Raw genomic sequence first — 17927 nt, 5'->3', positions numbered from 1 at the left:
TTAATTCACGATTCATGATGTAACTTTCATAAATAGAGAGTGATCACGCAAACAATCATTCATGTAAGCAACTTGAATTGAAGTAGTTATTCTGTCTCAAGATATAAATAGCCACCATTTTCTTAGTTTTCACCATGGAATTTTGAATCCTGCCTATTGTTATATCTATGCAACCTCTTTCATTTGGACTGCCACGTTTAAATGATGCATCACAAAAGAGAACTTCCTCTTGCTTTCTCTACTGTGGTTGCTACCATATTGCCACTGGCTGTAGGCCATTGTCCGGGTCTTTTTAAAAGTCGAGCAATAGAAGATACTCTGAATCTTTTCATGAGATGACAATTTGAAAAGAGCTCCCCGTTCATTTCCTCTGTGAATTACTTGAGCTACTCTAGAATGTTACATGGGCCTGAGAAATACAGCCCTAAGGCACTTCCAATCTTTTATCAATTCTCTGCCCCTGTAGAGTAGAACAGAAACATTTAAAAGGCAACATTTGCCTTGCAGACTAAAGATTTATATACATTTATATATAATATATATTGAGAACTCCAAGGCTAAGACCAAATGAGGAATTTTTATTGCTAGGTTTTCTGTGATTCAGTCTCTTTTTTTGTAGATTTATGTACACAGTATAAACTGATCCCTAATGAAATAAGAAGCTAAGGGAAAAAGGCATGCTTTTATTTTGACATCTTAATATAATGGCCGTGGAGAGCAACAGTTTAGTGGGTACAATAATTCTTCCACATTTGAAATGTACATGCTCTGTTTTGTTCTCAGACCACAAGAAACACAGTAAGGACAGATAAAAGATGTTGGTGTACTACTAATACATACCTAATTACATAAAAATGGCTGGAAACTGCCCTTACAAGTGCCTGATTAAATTTAACCCCGTTCCCACAGGTTACAGACAAATGAAATCTCAAAGCTGTAATTTAATTTCCATGATCCCTTATGCTCAAATGAAGTGAGCTTTTCTATTTACATCACCTAAAACATTTTGAATGTAGAAGCCTATTCTCCCTATGTGCTATGTGCTGTGAGTTCTGCATACAAAGAGGAGGACAGACCCTTAGCTGATATGGCAGGCCAAAGAATGGAAGTAGTTTAGATCAGTCGCAATTTCATTTAAACTGCAAACATGATAAAAGCTTGGGTAGCAATGGGAAGTCTTTACCAGTTTTCAAGCCTGGTGGTTTGCAGGGCTCTGACAGATGGGCACTGCCATGAACTGAGGCTAAGTTTTGCTAGGGCAGATCTCCTGCCTAACAGTCAGCTATGCCAGGACCTTGGTTTGTTTGTAGTATTGAAATGTGATACAAGTTTGGTGGTGGTTAGTTGAATTACCTATTATTGGGAAAGATTACTGTCACAGGAACTAGCTCAGAGCTAGTGCACGTCCTCCTGGGCGCTCTGGGGATTAGCTGATTCCAGGTCTGACACCACCTTTCCACCTCTCATTGCATGCCTTGCTTTCTCTTCCTGGCTCTCAGCGAGGCAAGATGCTCTGTGTTAGTGGCTTAGCCCGCCAGCCAAGTCACATATCTCCTTCCTTCCTGGGTACCAACGGCTTTCAGGGTGAACTGTCTGCTCTCACTGCCTAATCTATGCCACTTCCCCAGTGGCTGGTAGGAGAACACAGTCATCTACTCTGGTTTCCAGCTTAGGGACTCTCTAATCAGCAGCCAAGGTCTGTTCCATTCTGTACCTTACTGCTTTCCCCCTGAGGTTTTCCTAACTTTCTGTCTAATTTTCTCTGTGTTTGCCAGCCCCAAAATGCCCTTCTCCCAGGGAATGACTGCAGACTTCTTCTCTGCAGCTCCCTTTCTGCTCTCAGCTCCTGGGTTTTATGCAGGCTGCTCCTGTTCCTGTCCAGCCTCAGCCTTGTCTCTAATTAATTCCTGCTCCCTGACTTCTCCTCCAGGTGCAGCCTGAGCAGTTAATTGGTGCACCTAGCCTCCTTAGTCCTTTCAGGCTTTTGAGTGGGGCGAAAATCCTGTCACAGTTACTCATCACAGCGCACATTAAACTCCTAGGTTGTTGCAATCCCAGTTGCTAATCAAAAGACATTCAAAGCATTTGCTGATGTAGTAAAAGTGTCCAAGTTAAATTAATCCAAGCCTATATGTGACAGATTGCCCCTATAATAAAGGTGAGACCACACACAAGTGCTGGTAAGAGACTGATCTTTATTTTCTGACCCCAGCTACCTGGGGTTACATGGGCCACAGTTATATACCCCTTCAATTGGCAGGAGATAGTATCTACTGACTCCAGTGGCTATTGCTTCAATTCAGAGGGTAACTTCCATGAAAAACCCCAGAAGGGAATAATTGAGAATACACATGAACCACTGTGGTAGAATCAATATGCACAGATCTTTCCAGTGCTCAGATATCATAACTGTCATTCAAGATGCTAAAGAGAGTGATAGATTTGTCAGGATGTCATATACCTCTTTCTATAGTGGGTCTTTTAATTATAATATCATGAATATACAATGTCCTATTATTCATTTATTGTGGGGATAATATCCTATAGCTTGTTTAAAGAATTATTTAATTTTGGGGTAGCTTTCTTACTGTATGCCCCTGTATACAGATTGTGTTTTTAGTGAAGGATACCCTGAGTATTTATTGTATGTATGTATTGTGAATCTTTACAGAAACCACACACAGCAAAAATGTTCCCTTCTTATTCATCTGTAATTAGATGATCTATAACTATAAGGTACACAACAATAAGTAATTCTCATAATTAGTAAACAAACAAAAATAGTTGTTGTGTCATGTTGGTTTTTAGCCTGAAACCAAATTAAGTAGAAAATGTAACAGGAAGGAAGGAATATCTACCACAGACTGCTACTGGAAAGTACTTTTTAAAATCACTGTCACAAAAGGTTATCTCCTTGGTCCTCTTCAAACCTATGTCTTTCAGGATGGCTATAAATAGAGCACCGAAAGCACAACAAATTTAATCAAAATCCATATTTAAAAAATGTTGACCAGCTGTACTCGGAAGGATTGAGTTGTCCTTGTCAGTTTTGAATAAAACTGGTTTGGACCTGGAACATCAGCCTCAGCTTTGGAACAGAAATGTTAGTTATGCGAGAACGCTCTGCTGTAGGAAGAAAGCTCTGCTGATTGCCAATGAAATGTTATGGGGATGGTTTCTAAGTGACAAAACAACACAAAGGAAAACAAGGAAAACCAGACAAAAAGGACAGAATTTCCCAAAGAACCTTTTATGATTTTCATGTCAGACCTTATATGCTGTTGCCTGATTCTGAAGTGGTTATTGATTACTGATGTCCAGTTAATTCTGATTTAAAGGGCTGTGGGATTGTAGGATGCTAGTCCCAGAATCAGGCACAACAGAATTATTATTAAATTATTTAATATATTAAGTTATTAAATTCAATATCCGGTTGGGAACCCTGCTGTGCACAACAGGGACCCTCACACTCAGAGCAAAGCAAATCTTTAACCGCTTTTATTAGCACAATTCGTAAAGAAAAAATGGGTTGAACCACATAACAAGGTAGCAAAAATACCGAGTTAAGGTGATATCTTGTACCATTCCTCAAATATATGCTTATGTACTCACACACTTCCTTGGGGATCTGATGGTAAGAGACAAAGGTCCAGCCCTGTCCTTGGCATGCCAAATGGGTCCAGTGGTCCAGATCTCCCTCTTAGGTGCTGGTCTGGCCTATTATAGGGTGTAGTAGCTGCCATGAATAGTCATTTAAATGCACAGCCTTCCTTGTCCATATCTAACTTCCTCATCCTAATAATGTTGGGGAATCTTTATCCTATAGGTTAGCATATTAATGATTTCAACTACTTATCATATATGTCAGTTCGGTGTCCAGGCAAGTTCATGGTTAGACATTTGCCAACATTTTATCCTAAAATATCCAAGCCTAGTATCAGTTCACTGTTCCTGCAGTTACCTGGTATAAACTTCCCCCTTAAATACACATTTCCTAGTTCCCCAAAACACAGGGTGACTGTCAGGCCATTTATCTGTGCCAGAGTTCACAGATCTCAAAGCCTTATGCTAACTGCTTAGTTTATGTCTTACAGGATACAGGTCTGTGGGTTCCTTTGCGTTACTGCCGAGTAAAATAAAATGCTAATGCTAGTTCTATGGGCTACGAAGCCAAACTACAACAAAATGGCCATGCCTGACAATGTCATAGTGATAACTTGTGTCTGAACAGACTTCACTCTTGTTGCTTTATTGTATTCATTATAGTAAGGGTCAGCTGCAGTGATGTGGGACTGTAATTCACAGGGTAGGGATATAGTAGAGCAGGCAGCACAAAGCAGTGTTGTAAACTCAGCGAGCTGCTTTGTATCTTTAATTTGGAATTTTACACTGATAGATTGGTCCTGCAAATATTCAGCACCTTGCAAGAGAAGCTCATTGTTTGTGAAACTGAACCAAACCCCATAACAAGTCCTTTGGGCCAAATGCTGCATGTGCATGTCTTTTACTGCATATTTACATACAGGGATAATCCCCAAACAATTGTTTTTGTTTTTTTTTCCTTTAGGACCGAGCAAAAGGAATTTTAATTTTATCTTAGCATTTCCTTTTGGAAGGACAAAAGATTTTAAAGAGAGACTTTTTAAGAATCACAAGGTTTGGAGTTTTTCCTTAAAAAAAACACTTGATTATTCTTTTGTGGAACTATTGCACAGTTAAAAAAGAGGTGCACCATGCCTTCCATCTGCATAAACTTTGATTTAATCAAAGAAACTGAACTAGAAGCTAATTAAGAAAAATTAAGAATACCTTAGTCCAAGAAGGCTGGTATTATAAGCAGAGAAGAAAATTCACCTGTTCAAAGCCATAGCCCAGAAAACCAAGTTTATAAATCAGAAGGGAACCTTTAATTATTGATTTTCATGTGTGCTAGAAGCAGCTTGACAAATGCATTTTTTTTTACTGAGGTTACTGTAGCTTCTTTTCTTTTCTTTAAGCCCGCATTAAGCAGGAGTGTGGATGGGGCACATTTGACACAGTGTGTTACATTTTCTTTGATTTTGCTTTGACATTTGCTGCTGTTTTTTGTTGCTGTTGCTATTTCCTACAAATTGTGAAATAAATATGCTAGGCATTGAATCCATCATAAGAAGCGACGAATCTAACATTAAAAAAATAGGGTTTATTCTATTATTGTTACAGACCCAGCCATTTGGTTATATAGTACGGTCATCACTTAAGGCATTGGTTCTTCATTGAGACTCAGTAATAAAATCTACTCAGGTGGACTCTGTCATGTGTTCAAGATAGGATCCACATTTTTAGTATGAGACTTCTAGGTTGAATCCATGTCTGTTGTCTTGTACCTAAAGCTACACTCTGTTTTATAGCTTATCAGGGGAAGATTAAAAACTTGTAGGTCCTATCCCAACAACTTTTGTCTTTTTTTTTAATGTGTCCTAAAAAGTTGGCCCCAAAATCAGATTTTGTCAGCAACCCCACTAAGTTTCAGTGGGGGTTACACGGCGGTAGCTCAGAGCAGAATTTGTATTAAGTAACTGAAGCCAAGTGGTCTCTAGGAAAATGGTAGCACGTGTGTATTCTTTGTAAATAAGATGGGCTCTGGCAGGTGAACATCTAGGGCCACATTGTGGAGAACGTCTTTATTATTTCTCTGAGTCCTTCTCCCACCTCTGTGCTTTGTTCTTCTCAGCCACTACTTGGTAACTTCGTTGTCACTTGCTAATTGCATAGAAGCAGGTATTTATTCATTTTAATGACAGCCTGCCTCTCTTGCCTGTGGACAGGCATATATTTCTGTTGGTTGCTATAGCACTTGCCATGGTAAAAGGCTGCTTGGAATAAATGCATGGAGGTGTGTAGCCTAAGTGTGCAGCTGTGTGAAACAGGTCAGAAATCTCTCTTGAGCTGCTAGTGCAGTAAAGAGTCTGTGCTGGCAGACACAACAATATCCATGAACCATCTGTGTCGTCCTAGCATCAGCCGAGTCCTCCAGCAGCTTAGGGGCATTGCTGATGAGCCCTAAGCTCTGATGGGTGTCCCACAGGGAGCTCTTTTACTGTCATGCTTCTGTGCTTCTTTCTGAGCAGCATGATTCTGCCTTGTGCTTGAATAAGGACCTTGTTGAATGTGCTCAGCCACCATGGCAATCAATCTTTGTGTGTGTGTTTCTCTTCCTCAAGGAGGAGGAAAGCAGCCAGTGGTTTTAAATCTGAGGACCATGTGCTTGGCCACAGAGACATTGCTTGCCAGAGTGTACAGTGTTTTCTTCCCCTGCTGTTGTGCTATGCTTATGTTGTCATTTCTCTTGTAGTGCCACTTGAACCAGTGAGGGTTTCTTTTTCCTATAGGAAAATCCATGGAATGATTTGGCTGATGACAGGAATCCTCACTGAAAGAGGCTCAGGGCATTGCTGATGGACCTCAGGATGCTCCACAGACCTTTTGTGGTCAGAGCAAGTACAGGCAGCTCTTTGGGCCTGAGTGGAGCCATATGAGTAAAAATTGTGTATATGCTGTTCATAGAGCATTTCCAATAAGTGGGGTGTAGATTCTACCGTGTTACCACCACTTCTTCAACTGGTGATAGGGAATTGTCTTGCTTATTCAGCAAGAACACCAGCTAATTTTACATCCTTCACAACCCTTAAAACTCTGTTTTTTTTGGTGATACTCACAAAAAACTTGACAATGGTTAAGAGGCTGGTGAGCCAAGACCACTGCTTATAATGCCGACTAACATTGTCTTATTGTTTCCTTGTAGACCTCTGTCTGTCTGGAGTCCATTTGTAGTCTCAAATTTTATACACAGGAAGCTCTTTGGGACAGGGACTGTCTTTTTGTTGTGTTGTACAGCACCTAGCACAATGGGAAGCCTGGTCCATGACTAGGGCTCTTAGGCACTCTAGTAATACAAATAATAAACAACAAAAATAATACTTTTAAATCTGGAGTCCAGATACATAGCCAAATATAATATCTTTCTTGTGCCAAAGAGGGAGGAAATGATTTTAAATGTCTTAAAATTATATCCTGCAAGTTCTATCTTTCTAAAGTTCATTTTCTCCTGGAGAGAATCCAAATCCCAGTGATTCAGGTATTTCTCCTGTTTAAAAAGATGAGGTTATCTAAGCAGAATAGAAATCATACAGTGAGACTGAGGTGACCCCTCATGCTACGTGAGTAATAAATCACAAAAACTAGTGGTGACCAGTTCTCAAACAACCCAGAGGCTGTAATTTGTTTGCAAAAATATTCACAGAACATTTATGAATAGTGAGCAAATGTAATGAAATTCATGACCTGTTTGCAGATAATTCACAAATTAAAAAAGGGGCTAAACTACATTGTGAATTGTTTGCCTGTTCTCTGTATGAACAAGCATTTTGAGAGCAGATAAACTACTGGTTAGCAATGTGCTCAGGAGATAACTTTTAACGTGAGAGAATGAACACTCAGAAGAAGCAAAGGTGTCAGGTAATGTTAAAGCTAAATGTATACATTTTGCTGTATGTGGAAAAACTTCAGATTTCAGAACTTTGATTACAGGAGCAATATTCTTCAATATTCTAATTTTCCAACACCAGCAGAGTTGAACAGATGTCATTTGATGGATAAATAGATGTAAGCTGCAAAACAACAGTAATGTTCCAGGTTATTGCTGATTCTGACATTGTCAAAGTAATTAATCTAAAAAATTATCACACTGGTAGAAACAGATGGATTATTTTGAGTGCTGTTTTCACTCTTGCCATGATGGTGATGCAAAATATAGTAGTACTGTATATGTGAATAAGCATGTACAATGGACATACTTCAAACATTCTGTTTCCAGAGCAAACATGGTGGCTTCTTGCTTTATGCAACTGATTCTCTTAGTAACCAACTCATAGTTCAGATATGTTGCAGAACAGGGCAGCTGATATCTTTCAGGAAATACTTGTAGGAAGTAGAGCGAGCATGATCACCAACTACACTCATAAAAAGATTAGACGAATAAAGGGTTGTATTGAATAGACTTGAATAATGGAGTGGTCCTTTTGGCTTCTTACAAATATCTACACTGCAGTCTCTTTCATGGTATATCATCTCTAAAATTCAGATATGGGAAAATGGTAGGTTGTTGCAAGTGTAAGTTAATGCATTAATGATTGTAAACCACCTTTGAATTCCTTGGTTGGAAGGTACTATATAAATGTATGTATTTATTTCACCATTTCTGCTTGTGGCCCAAACCTGTATATAAGAGAGATACAAAATGAATAGTACATATTTGTCTTATTATCATAATCATTAAAAATAATGAAGGGAAAATATTGAACCAAATTTTTCCAAATATTAAAAAAAAAAAATTTTTGCTGGTAAAAGAGCATTCTTATGTTATCAAACTAGTTTTTCCATTCCCTGAAAAAAAGAGAAATTTTTATTCTGGAATCTTGATACATCTCTTTAATTAAATATTGTCACGAGCAGTGGCCTCGGGTATTATCGAGATGTTAAGTGAAGGGCCCCCGAGTTGTCGTGCAGAGAGGACTACCTAATGAAGGGTGAGTCCTGTGTAGTGTGACCGACTCCCCTCGCTCAGTTCGCCGTGGTCCTGACCGTGTTACAGTGACCAACGGTTTCAAGCCCTTCAATCAGTACCAATACTCAATGTCTTTGTTACAATCCGAGTCTTTATTAAATACACAATTCCGATGAAAATATAAGAGAGATAGAAAGGAAAAGAAATCCCGAGCAATTCAGGATGTAAGCGATAGGAATGCGTGCCTAAACTGTCGCGAGTCCCCCGATAGTACCTCAGTACCCCAATTGTGGCTCCAAGCAAGACCGCTACAATAGCTGGTCCTCTGTTACCTCACTTGCCGTGTTCAACAGCGACCAGTAACAATCCCTAACTATACTTCTCGTGCCTTAGGTCTGCTATGCCTGCTTCCTGCACATAGCCTCAGCCTCACGGTAACCCTGAACCGTGTCCTCAGGACGTTTCAGTCTCACCTAGTCTCTGAGTGAAAGACTTTTCCCCTTGAAGCAATCTTAACCTAATCTTCTGTTACTTGTCTAAAAGTATTAGAGGTTCCCTACTTCCACAAACGGCTATGCCGCTCGGCAAAGAGCTATGCCGCTCGGCAAAGTGGTCAGGAAGGCCACTCCTGTTAGGCCTAATACCTAGTCACCGTACTCAATCGCAATATACTTAATCTTTGATTCTGTCTTAATCAGTCTTTGATTCTTTCTCAATCTGCTCTGCTCTGTTCTGCTCTGCTTCAAGCTGTTTCTCTTCCGGGCGAAGTCCAGAAGTCAAGGGGTCGAGAAGGGGGATGTGTTGGTTATCAGGCTCTGCTGTGCTGATTACATCCAAACACCACATTCCTCACCCGTTGGACTCTGCCTTTTATCTGATGTGGACCTTAGTCGAGCCAATGCTTGTTGTTACTGGTTGGTTAGAATTATGGTCAAATTAGACTGGCACTTGATGGTTGGTTAAAACTGTGTGGTTGAATTAGACTGGCACTTGATAGTCGGAACCAACAATTGGCTTCCATTGGTGCATTTAGCATACTGGTTTGGTGATAGGCCGCTCATCTGGCTTATTTTGCTAGTCTAAATAAGCCGGTAATATTTGCTTAATTTCTCCCTATTTATGCTAATTATATCCTACATACAAAATCAAAACTTATCTGAAGACGCGCGCTGAGAGGGTGACGCTCACACATCTCTCATCCGTTACACTCGGCTGCAACACATTCTATTATTCTACTCAACAAGTAGCCTTTGGCTGCATGGGAGCCGGGCGCACAGCGCTGGGCCTCACAAATATATACCTAGGCTACTTCTCTGTGGAATTATTTAATTTACAGGCCTTGTTGGAAATGATGCAACGTTCTGATATGCTGAATGCACCTTGTATGAATCCTGTAATGAACCATAGCAATATTATTACATTAGTACAAACATTAAAAATTAAAATCATCTGTTCACAGTTAGGATAAACGTGCTACTCTTTGGGCCTCAGGTAGGCAAGATGCTGAGCATCTCACGGGATCTGGCCTTTAGATATTGTTTCTTCAATGATTTTAAGGATCACCTGAGTGAAAGCACTTTACAGTGTAAATTGTAGAAGTGCAGGTATTACCTTTATTAGTCGCTATCCCAATTTTATTAAGTTTATACAAATACTACAGTTTAAAGTAAACTGAGATGTGAATCTCCATTGCATATAATACAGCACTGTCAGGCTTAATTTGACAGTTTTTAATGTGTGTTAGTTATGGAAGTGGCCCCCATAGGATGGCTTTGGAGGAGCTAATTCAGAGCTCAATTATCAAAGACTGTTGCCTTGAAGCTAGCTAGTTCTGCCTCGTGTATGTCATTAGAGAGATTTGTACAACACCTCCTTGCTAAGTATAACTTCTCTTCAAAGGTAAAGTAGGATTTTGATTCCACTTTTAAGGCTATTGGTCTGCTCTAGCCTGAGAAGGTCTGAATATTAAATGAAAACAGAATGCAATCTGTGTGCCGTGTGTATTGAGTGAAAATGCACTTGCTGTGGCCCTAGACTTCAAATATGTACTGTTTCCTGTCCCTATAGTGAAAGTACTGAAGTAGACAGGCATGCCCAAGGGAGGGCAAGGCAATAAAACTACACTTAAGCTCATTCTTAAAACTTACATGACTTTGTGTAGAGCATGTTTATCTGATATTATAAAACTCTGATAATGGACTAAATTATCAATAAGTACAAATGACTATAACAATGTAGCATTATGGTTAATGTTTTAAATGTGGAAAATGGAGCTTCGATTGGCAAGATGCACAGGGCCTCCAGAAAAGTGCTGAGTGCCTTCAATTAATTTTCCCTTCTGAATGCTACTATGTTGCTATGAATGCATAGGAACAGATTTTCCTGACTCTGTGCCAATGGTTAATGCACAAAATGAACAAAGCAAAACAAATTTCACCAGTTCCCTGCATGCCCCCTTTAAAAAAAAAACCCCATCAAGAACTGAGGCAATGAGAGCTTTTTAAGCAGGTGGTGTAGGGCAGTTCATTTTTTTCCTAGCATGAAAGGACTATGTATCATACGATACAATACTGCACAGAGAGGAAAGATGATCCAGAGCAGTGGCTCTCAATCTTTCCAGACTACTATACCACTTTCAGGAGTCTGATTTGTCTTGTGTACCCCAAGTTTCATCTTACTTAAAAACTACTTGCTTATAAAATCAGACATAAAAGTACAAAAGTGTCACAGTACACTAGTACTGAAAAATTGTTTACTTTCTCATTTTTACCATATCATTATAAAATAAATCAATTGGAATATAAATACTGTACTTGCCTTTCAATGTATAGTTAATATATAGAGTAGCATAAACAAGTCATTGTCTGTATGAAATTTTAGTTTGCACTGATTTTGCTAGGCTTTTTATGTAGCCTGTTGTAAAGCGAGGCAACTATCTAGATGAACTGATGTGTACCCTCGGAAGACCACTATGTGCCCCCAGGGGCACGCATACCTCGGTTGAGAACCACTGGTCCAGAAGATAGGATACTAGCCTGGGATCTGGGAGAACTGGGTTCAATTTGTTGCTCTGCCAAAGACCCCTTGTGTGACCATGGACAAGACAACTAGTTTCTCTGTGCCTCAGTTTTCCACCTGTTAAATGGAGACAGTAGCACTTCCCTACCTCACAGTCACAGGGATGTTGAGGATAATACATTAAAGATCAGGAGGCACTCATATACCACAGTGATGGGGCCATGTAAGTACCTAATATAGAAAGATAAGAGCACACCAAAAGAAACTCTTAAATGTGTTTTGCTTCGGGCATACCTCTTAGAGGTGCATTATTGAGTCCTGTGGATATACAGTAGATACTTTTTTGTATGTCTATCACATTAAAAAAAAATTCCAGAAATTAAAATTCTGGAGGAGATCTATATGCAACAAATCTATAAGGATCTAGAATTTATTACAGGAAACCACCAACACATCCCTAAAACCAATGAAAATAAATAAGAAAACTCTGTGATTTTGCAGCCATCTGTTTCAGAAAGATGTCTTAAACGTCTAATAAAAATCTTGGGATCAGTATCTAGGACAGATGAATCTCTGCTGGTGATTTGACCTACTTTCTGACAACTGGCAAGTAATTATTATACCAAACATAATTTATGGATAATTAACATAGAAATTGGAGAACCTATATCTGTAAACTACCATGTGATGTCTGGCATGTCTATTAGCTATCCGTCCCCAAACACTTGGATTTTATGTGCAAGTATGTTGAACAAACAGATCTTGTTAGAAGTCCTTTTACATGGTCTCTTTGACAGGGCTCTAAAAGAAGCAGCCTTTATTTGTATTATTTATTCCAGCTACTGACTTCTTGTGGTCCAAGCCTGCTAGCTAAATCTCTGGAGAAATGGTACATGAAGAAATCATTGATGTTGAGGTTATTTCTAGATTTAATGGATATATTTTGAACTCCACAGTGGTATTAACCTTTTCTTCAGTGTTGCTATCATTTTGAGACAAAGCTAGAGAAAAGAAAAAAATGAAGAGAATAGCACAGATTTTCTTATTTGTTGCTTTTTATCTCCCAATCCAGCAAACAATGGGAAGGAAGAAACAGGATCACAAATCCAAATGAAGAATTATTGAACAAAATAATTTGTTAAAAAACAATAGCATAATGCAAATACAATGCATGACCACTTAAAATAATACATATAGGGCTGTCAAATGATAAAAAAAATTAATTGTGATTAATCATGAGATTAAAAAAAATTAATTGCAGTTTTAATTGCACTGTTAAACAACAATAGAACACCATTTAAATATTTTTGGATGTTTTCTACATTTTCAAGTATATTGATTTCAATTACGACACAGAATATAAAGTGTACAGTGCTCACTTTATATTATTTTTATAACAAATATTTGCACTCTAAAAAAGGTAAACAAAAGAAATGGTACTTGTATGAGGTGAATTGAAAAACACTGTAGTGCAATCTCTTTATTGTGAAAGTGCAATTTACAAAGAAAATTACAAAGATTTAATTGCTTGAGTTAACTGCGATTAATTGACGGCCCTAATTTCTTACCTTTCAATGTTTGATTTTGAGCCAGATCCTGAGCTGGTGAAAACCTTGATGTCAATGCAGCTACACTGATTTATTTGATTGATTTATTTGACTAGATTGAAGTACGGAACAAATGCTTTCCCTAGCTCCAAAGTGCACCAAATTCAGTAATATTTGGATCTGGGGTTTTGATTTAGCCCACATAGGTGAGTGGCCAGATACAAAATTCTAATCCAGATTTGAACTTCCCCAGAATTGGAGGGTGTTTGCATCCAGGCTTTTGGTTAGGTCCATTCTCCATTTTTAAGGATGAATTGATTAGTGCAAGTCAGAGTGGACTGTAAGCAAACCAAATTTCTGTGCCCACCTGAAAATGATGTTTATTATGTCACCTTTTGGGAAAAGCAGTTTAGATTTTGGAATTGCTGTTTGGGTTTTGCTAGCACAAGTACTTCTCTAACTCTCTGTTTGTCTACATTTAAAACACTACAGCTGCAGTGCTAAAGTGTGGACACTACCTACGTTGATGGGAGAGGTTCTCCCTTCGGTGTAGGTAATCCACCTCCCTGAGAGACAGTAGCTAGGTCGACGGAAGAATTCTTCTTTCAACCTGGTGCTGTCTACATGTGGATTTAGGTTGGTTTAACTATGCCACTCAGGAGTGTGGATTTTTCCTACCTCTGACTGATATAGTTAAATCGACCTAATTTTCTAGGGTAGACTAGGCTTTTGATTTTGAAGTCTCAGCAATAGCATTTCCTCAAAGTGCATTAGGATTTTATATTGAGATAAATAGAGAGAGAGAGGGCGCGAAGGCACCTAACTCGGGCTCTGTGGTATGCAGTGTGGTTCCTGTTTTTCTAGGCACCTAAGTCACTTTGTGGAACCAGGACAGAGACACTGAAGAGAGGAGAAAAGAGATGGAGCAGTGAAGGCAAACTAAGATGGAGTTCCAACAAATGTACATGTTACTATAATCTAATGAAAACTGAGTCTTTCACTGAAGTGCATTGATACAGGATCTTGCTTTTAGGACCATATTTTGTGTAAAATTGCACATCCAGAGAGACTGAAGGGCTTAAAACATGATTGTGTGCAATACAGTTCATATGTAGCATGACATGGAGTATCTGTTCTGCAATACTCTGGTCATTAGATCCTCTCAGCAATTAATTAGCAGCAATTGACAGTCTCTTTGATGCACCTTTTACCAGTTCATTAATTCCTCTTTCATAGCAGCTGCTAAGTGAATATCTAATATACTGATCTAGGAAATCTTCAGGTGTAAAGCCCAAACTTCTTTTTCTCAAGGTATTAAGTTATTAAACAAACCTCAAAAACAAACACACCAAAACCAGTGAACAGCTCACTTATTGGTGGTCTTCCAAATGGTGATATTTTGGGGGGTGGCATGTGCGGAAGGAGGCCAAAAAGAAAATCTATTGTTACCACATATTTAAGGCTACTGCTTTTTGGGGTTTGTTTTTGACAATTTTTGAGTTTTATGTAGATGTTCAAAAATCGGGGATTACTCATTACAGTATATACAAAGAGAAAGCCCTGAAAATGTATATAATGAGTATATAATATATAACTCATTACAGTAGCTTATACTGTAATGAGTGAATATCTTTGTAATATTCCCTAGCGCATTTTAACATAGTACTATTTTGAACAGCACTATGTTAAAGTGCACTAGGGAATCTCTAGAGTGCACTAGCAGGGTCTGCCCAGACCAATTAATGCACCACAACTTAGTGTGCTTTAGAAATCACACCCCTGTAGTCCACATTACTGCTAAGTGCCGACTAGCCCTTAGATACAAGTAACCATTTCCAGTGTTAGTCTTGTGTTAATTAGATAAACACTGATTTCATTTTTTTAACTGCGGGTGTTTTATTGGTGTTTATTGGTTAAAACCGAAAATCAGAAGTCCTACACATATTCAATGACTAATATATCCCAATTAATTTTTAACAATTAGTTACTAACTTTATAAAAAGTAAACAGAATTGTTGAGGGCACAAGATGTTTACATTAAATAAGAGGGTGCAACATCTAAGGTGATAGTTTGTCCTAATTTTGCTCCATCATCAGTTCTGTTTTACTTAACTTGATAGCACAATGATGTTCTAGTTTAGATATCAGTGGACACTGTACCATGGAATAAAACGCAATCAATGTCATTGTTGGAAGTCTTTTCATTCTTTTGTTTTTTCTTCTGTTTGGTCCTAATTTGCTTCTCTTTTGACTCTGGACTAAGTTCAGTTGAAAGTTTATGCTACCTTCTCCCCAAGCTTGAAAGTTTCCTAGTGGAGGAGGATGCAATGATGAAAAAAAGAAGCAACCTTCATACTGGTGTGGGTCGCCAGTAGGGGACCATCCTAGTCCAAAAAAATAAACAGTGCTAAATGGTGAGGCATATGCCTAAGGTAACCAGGGAATGCACTGAATCTATGCATCCCTTCAGCAGCCTACAGAAATGAGGCTTGTAGGTAGTCTTGGCCTTAATCTAAATCTGCAAGTCCCTAGTGGAAATCCCTGAGGGAGGAAAGCAATAGTAAAGCCACCTGCTCCCCCTTAATGTGAATACAGGGTTGAGGAAAAGTATCTGGTTGGCAGAGTGACAGTGGTAGCTGTATATTTTTTTCTCCCAGTGCCTCTTAGGTAAATATAGTCAATTCTGGAAACATAAAAGTATCTCTTGGTTTGGCACAACAGCAAAGTGATAAAACACAAATTGACTATTCACAAGACACTAAAAAGTAGCTATTGACCTCTGATACTACTTCCCATCACTCCACTATCGTAACGGGATACTTTGATGAAAACTTCAAAATTGAGTAAGAGTGTCTCCCTAATGTAATCTAAAAAACTTCCAAAAGGTGTAACTATTTTCTGCTTCGAGTTAAGTGGTAGAACTCAAAATGTTGGGAAGGATCCTGTAAATGCATCTTTTAAAAAGCTTTCATCAATTCTCTGTGGAAAAACAAATGTAAGCTATCAATGTACTGTTTGAGAGCATATAATTTCTTATGAAGCACTATAAACTACTTTCAGTGTGTTCCTTGTACTGTATCAAGTCTTCTGCTGTAATAGGCACAAGAAAATCTGTAGATGTCCCCAAGTCTGTTGTAAATCTGTCCAGACAGAGCAAATTAATCTTTAAAGCAATCTTAAAACATGATGTAAATACAAGCTCTACATTTGAGCTTATCTGCTCCTTTTTTCATTCACTTTATGTTTAAATAGTACTGGATTTTAATGCTGTTATTGCAAAATAGGTGATGGGAAGTATTTTTTTATTTAGCTAAATTCATTTTCATTTTGTTTTGGGGTGTCCGTGAAATCTGCATTCTTTATTGTTATTATTTATATTGTGGTAGCACTTAGAAGCTCCAATCAGGAATCAAGACACTATCCTATTAGGCGTTGTATTGTGTTCATGTCCCATTTCCTTTAGAATTGAAGTAAAAGATCTAGGAACATTGGAGTGTTTGAGTATATTATTATAATAATTGTGTCAATGTATTAAAGATGGTGCAACTATCATTATATCTCTGGAAATGCCTGGTCTGTATTTCCCTTGGACTTTGCTGCTTTTCACATAAAAACAAATGATCCAATTTACCTGCTAAATTGTTTTCTGGGGCGCAATCAAGGCAACAGAGATCTTTGGTTTCCATTTTTCCTTATTTGCTTTAATAGGCAGGAGGATAACCAGTCATCACTGAGGGTCTCATGGCCTCCAGCACTCTCCCTCTTCTCCTTTTCCAGTTGAATTCTTTCTTATATAAAGGAACTCTCTTAGCTTACATTACCTCTCTACTTGTAAGAAATGAGGACTGCTGCTGACTAGCATTGCTAGCTGCACTATCCACTGCAAAGGGGTAGGGAGGAGGCAGGATTGTGGCCTCTGTCCTTAAGCCAGTTGCTTAGAGGAATATACCAGCAAGTTTTCTTTCCTCTCCTGGAGAGCTCTGATGACGTGGTTCAGCTCGGGGCTGGTGTCTTAAACAGATGTAGGCTAAGCACTCTCAGAAGTTTACACCTTCAAGTGCTAGGGATGGTGAGCCCTCTGAAATGCATGGTTTTATAGAAGCTTAAACTATTATTTTAGGTTCCCAAAACTATGTAGCATTTGCTGGAATTTAACCCTATGCTTATCAAGTGTTTTAATTTAAAAACCACCAATATTTTCCTAGTTAAGAGTTGTTTGTGCTAGATATTCAGGTATCCTTCAGCAGCTAGGATGGCACAAGTCGGAATACTGCACACTATATGGGGTGAATGTTTTTTTCCTCCCCAACTTAGACCATTTTTCTCCTTTTCTGCTGCTTGTTTCACAGACTAGTTCCTCTTTTGGTTTTTTTCCCTCTCAGGCCTGTATTTTACTTAGTGAGTTTGCCCTTCTGTATCTGGCTTTGGGTGACCACCTGCCTGATTTATAATGTTAGCATTATATTTACATAATATTTATGTGCCTAACAATTGCATTTGCAAATGTTCTGACCTAAAATTGAAGGGTGGTTTGAGGCCAGGCAAAAATGAGGAGTTAGATGGAGATTAGTAGTATTTTAGAAAGACTAGTTGGTATTCAGGGGGGAGGTGATTGAAGCTCTTCAAATCCAATGAATATTTTATTACACTCCTTAAACGGTTTGTACTTAGGGCAACATGCACCAATGGAAGTGCTGGGTGGTAATGCTGTGCCAAAATCATCCAGAAGAATAATAGAGACTTTTTTTTATGAAAGTCACACAGAGGTTTTAATTCACCCTTTGCTAATTGGAGGTTAAAATATCACTATAATTAGT

The 17927-nt window shown here is 38.6% G+C and overlaps 1 long non-coding RNA gene across 3 annotated transcripts in view; it reads left to right on the top strand.

Annotated features, from left to right (window-relative positions):
* LOC137158194 (uncharacterized) overlaps positions 1–17927 on the top strand; it is a 249113-nt gene that overhangs the window by 95877 nt on the left and 135309 nt on the right. The gene's annotated exons all lie outside the window — the stretch shown is intronic.

This window comes from Emydura macquarii, unplaced genomic scaffold (genome assembly GCF_026122565.2).
Source record: "Emydura macquarii macquarii isolate MOO-44397 ecotype Brisbane River unplaced genomic scaffold, CSIRO-AGI_Emac_v2 contig_1644, whole genome shotgun sequence".
NCBI lineage: Eukaryota > Metazoa > Chordata > Testudines > Chelidae > Emydura > Emydura macquarii.
Note: the sequence above shows the minus strand (reverse complement) of the source record. Positions and strands in the feature narration are given on the sequence as shown.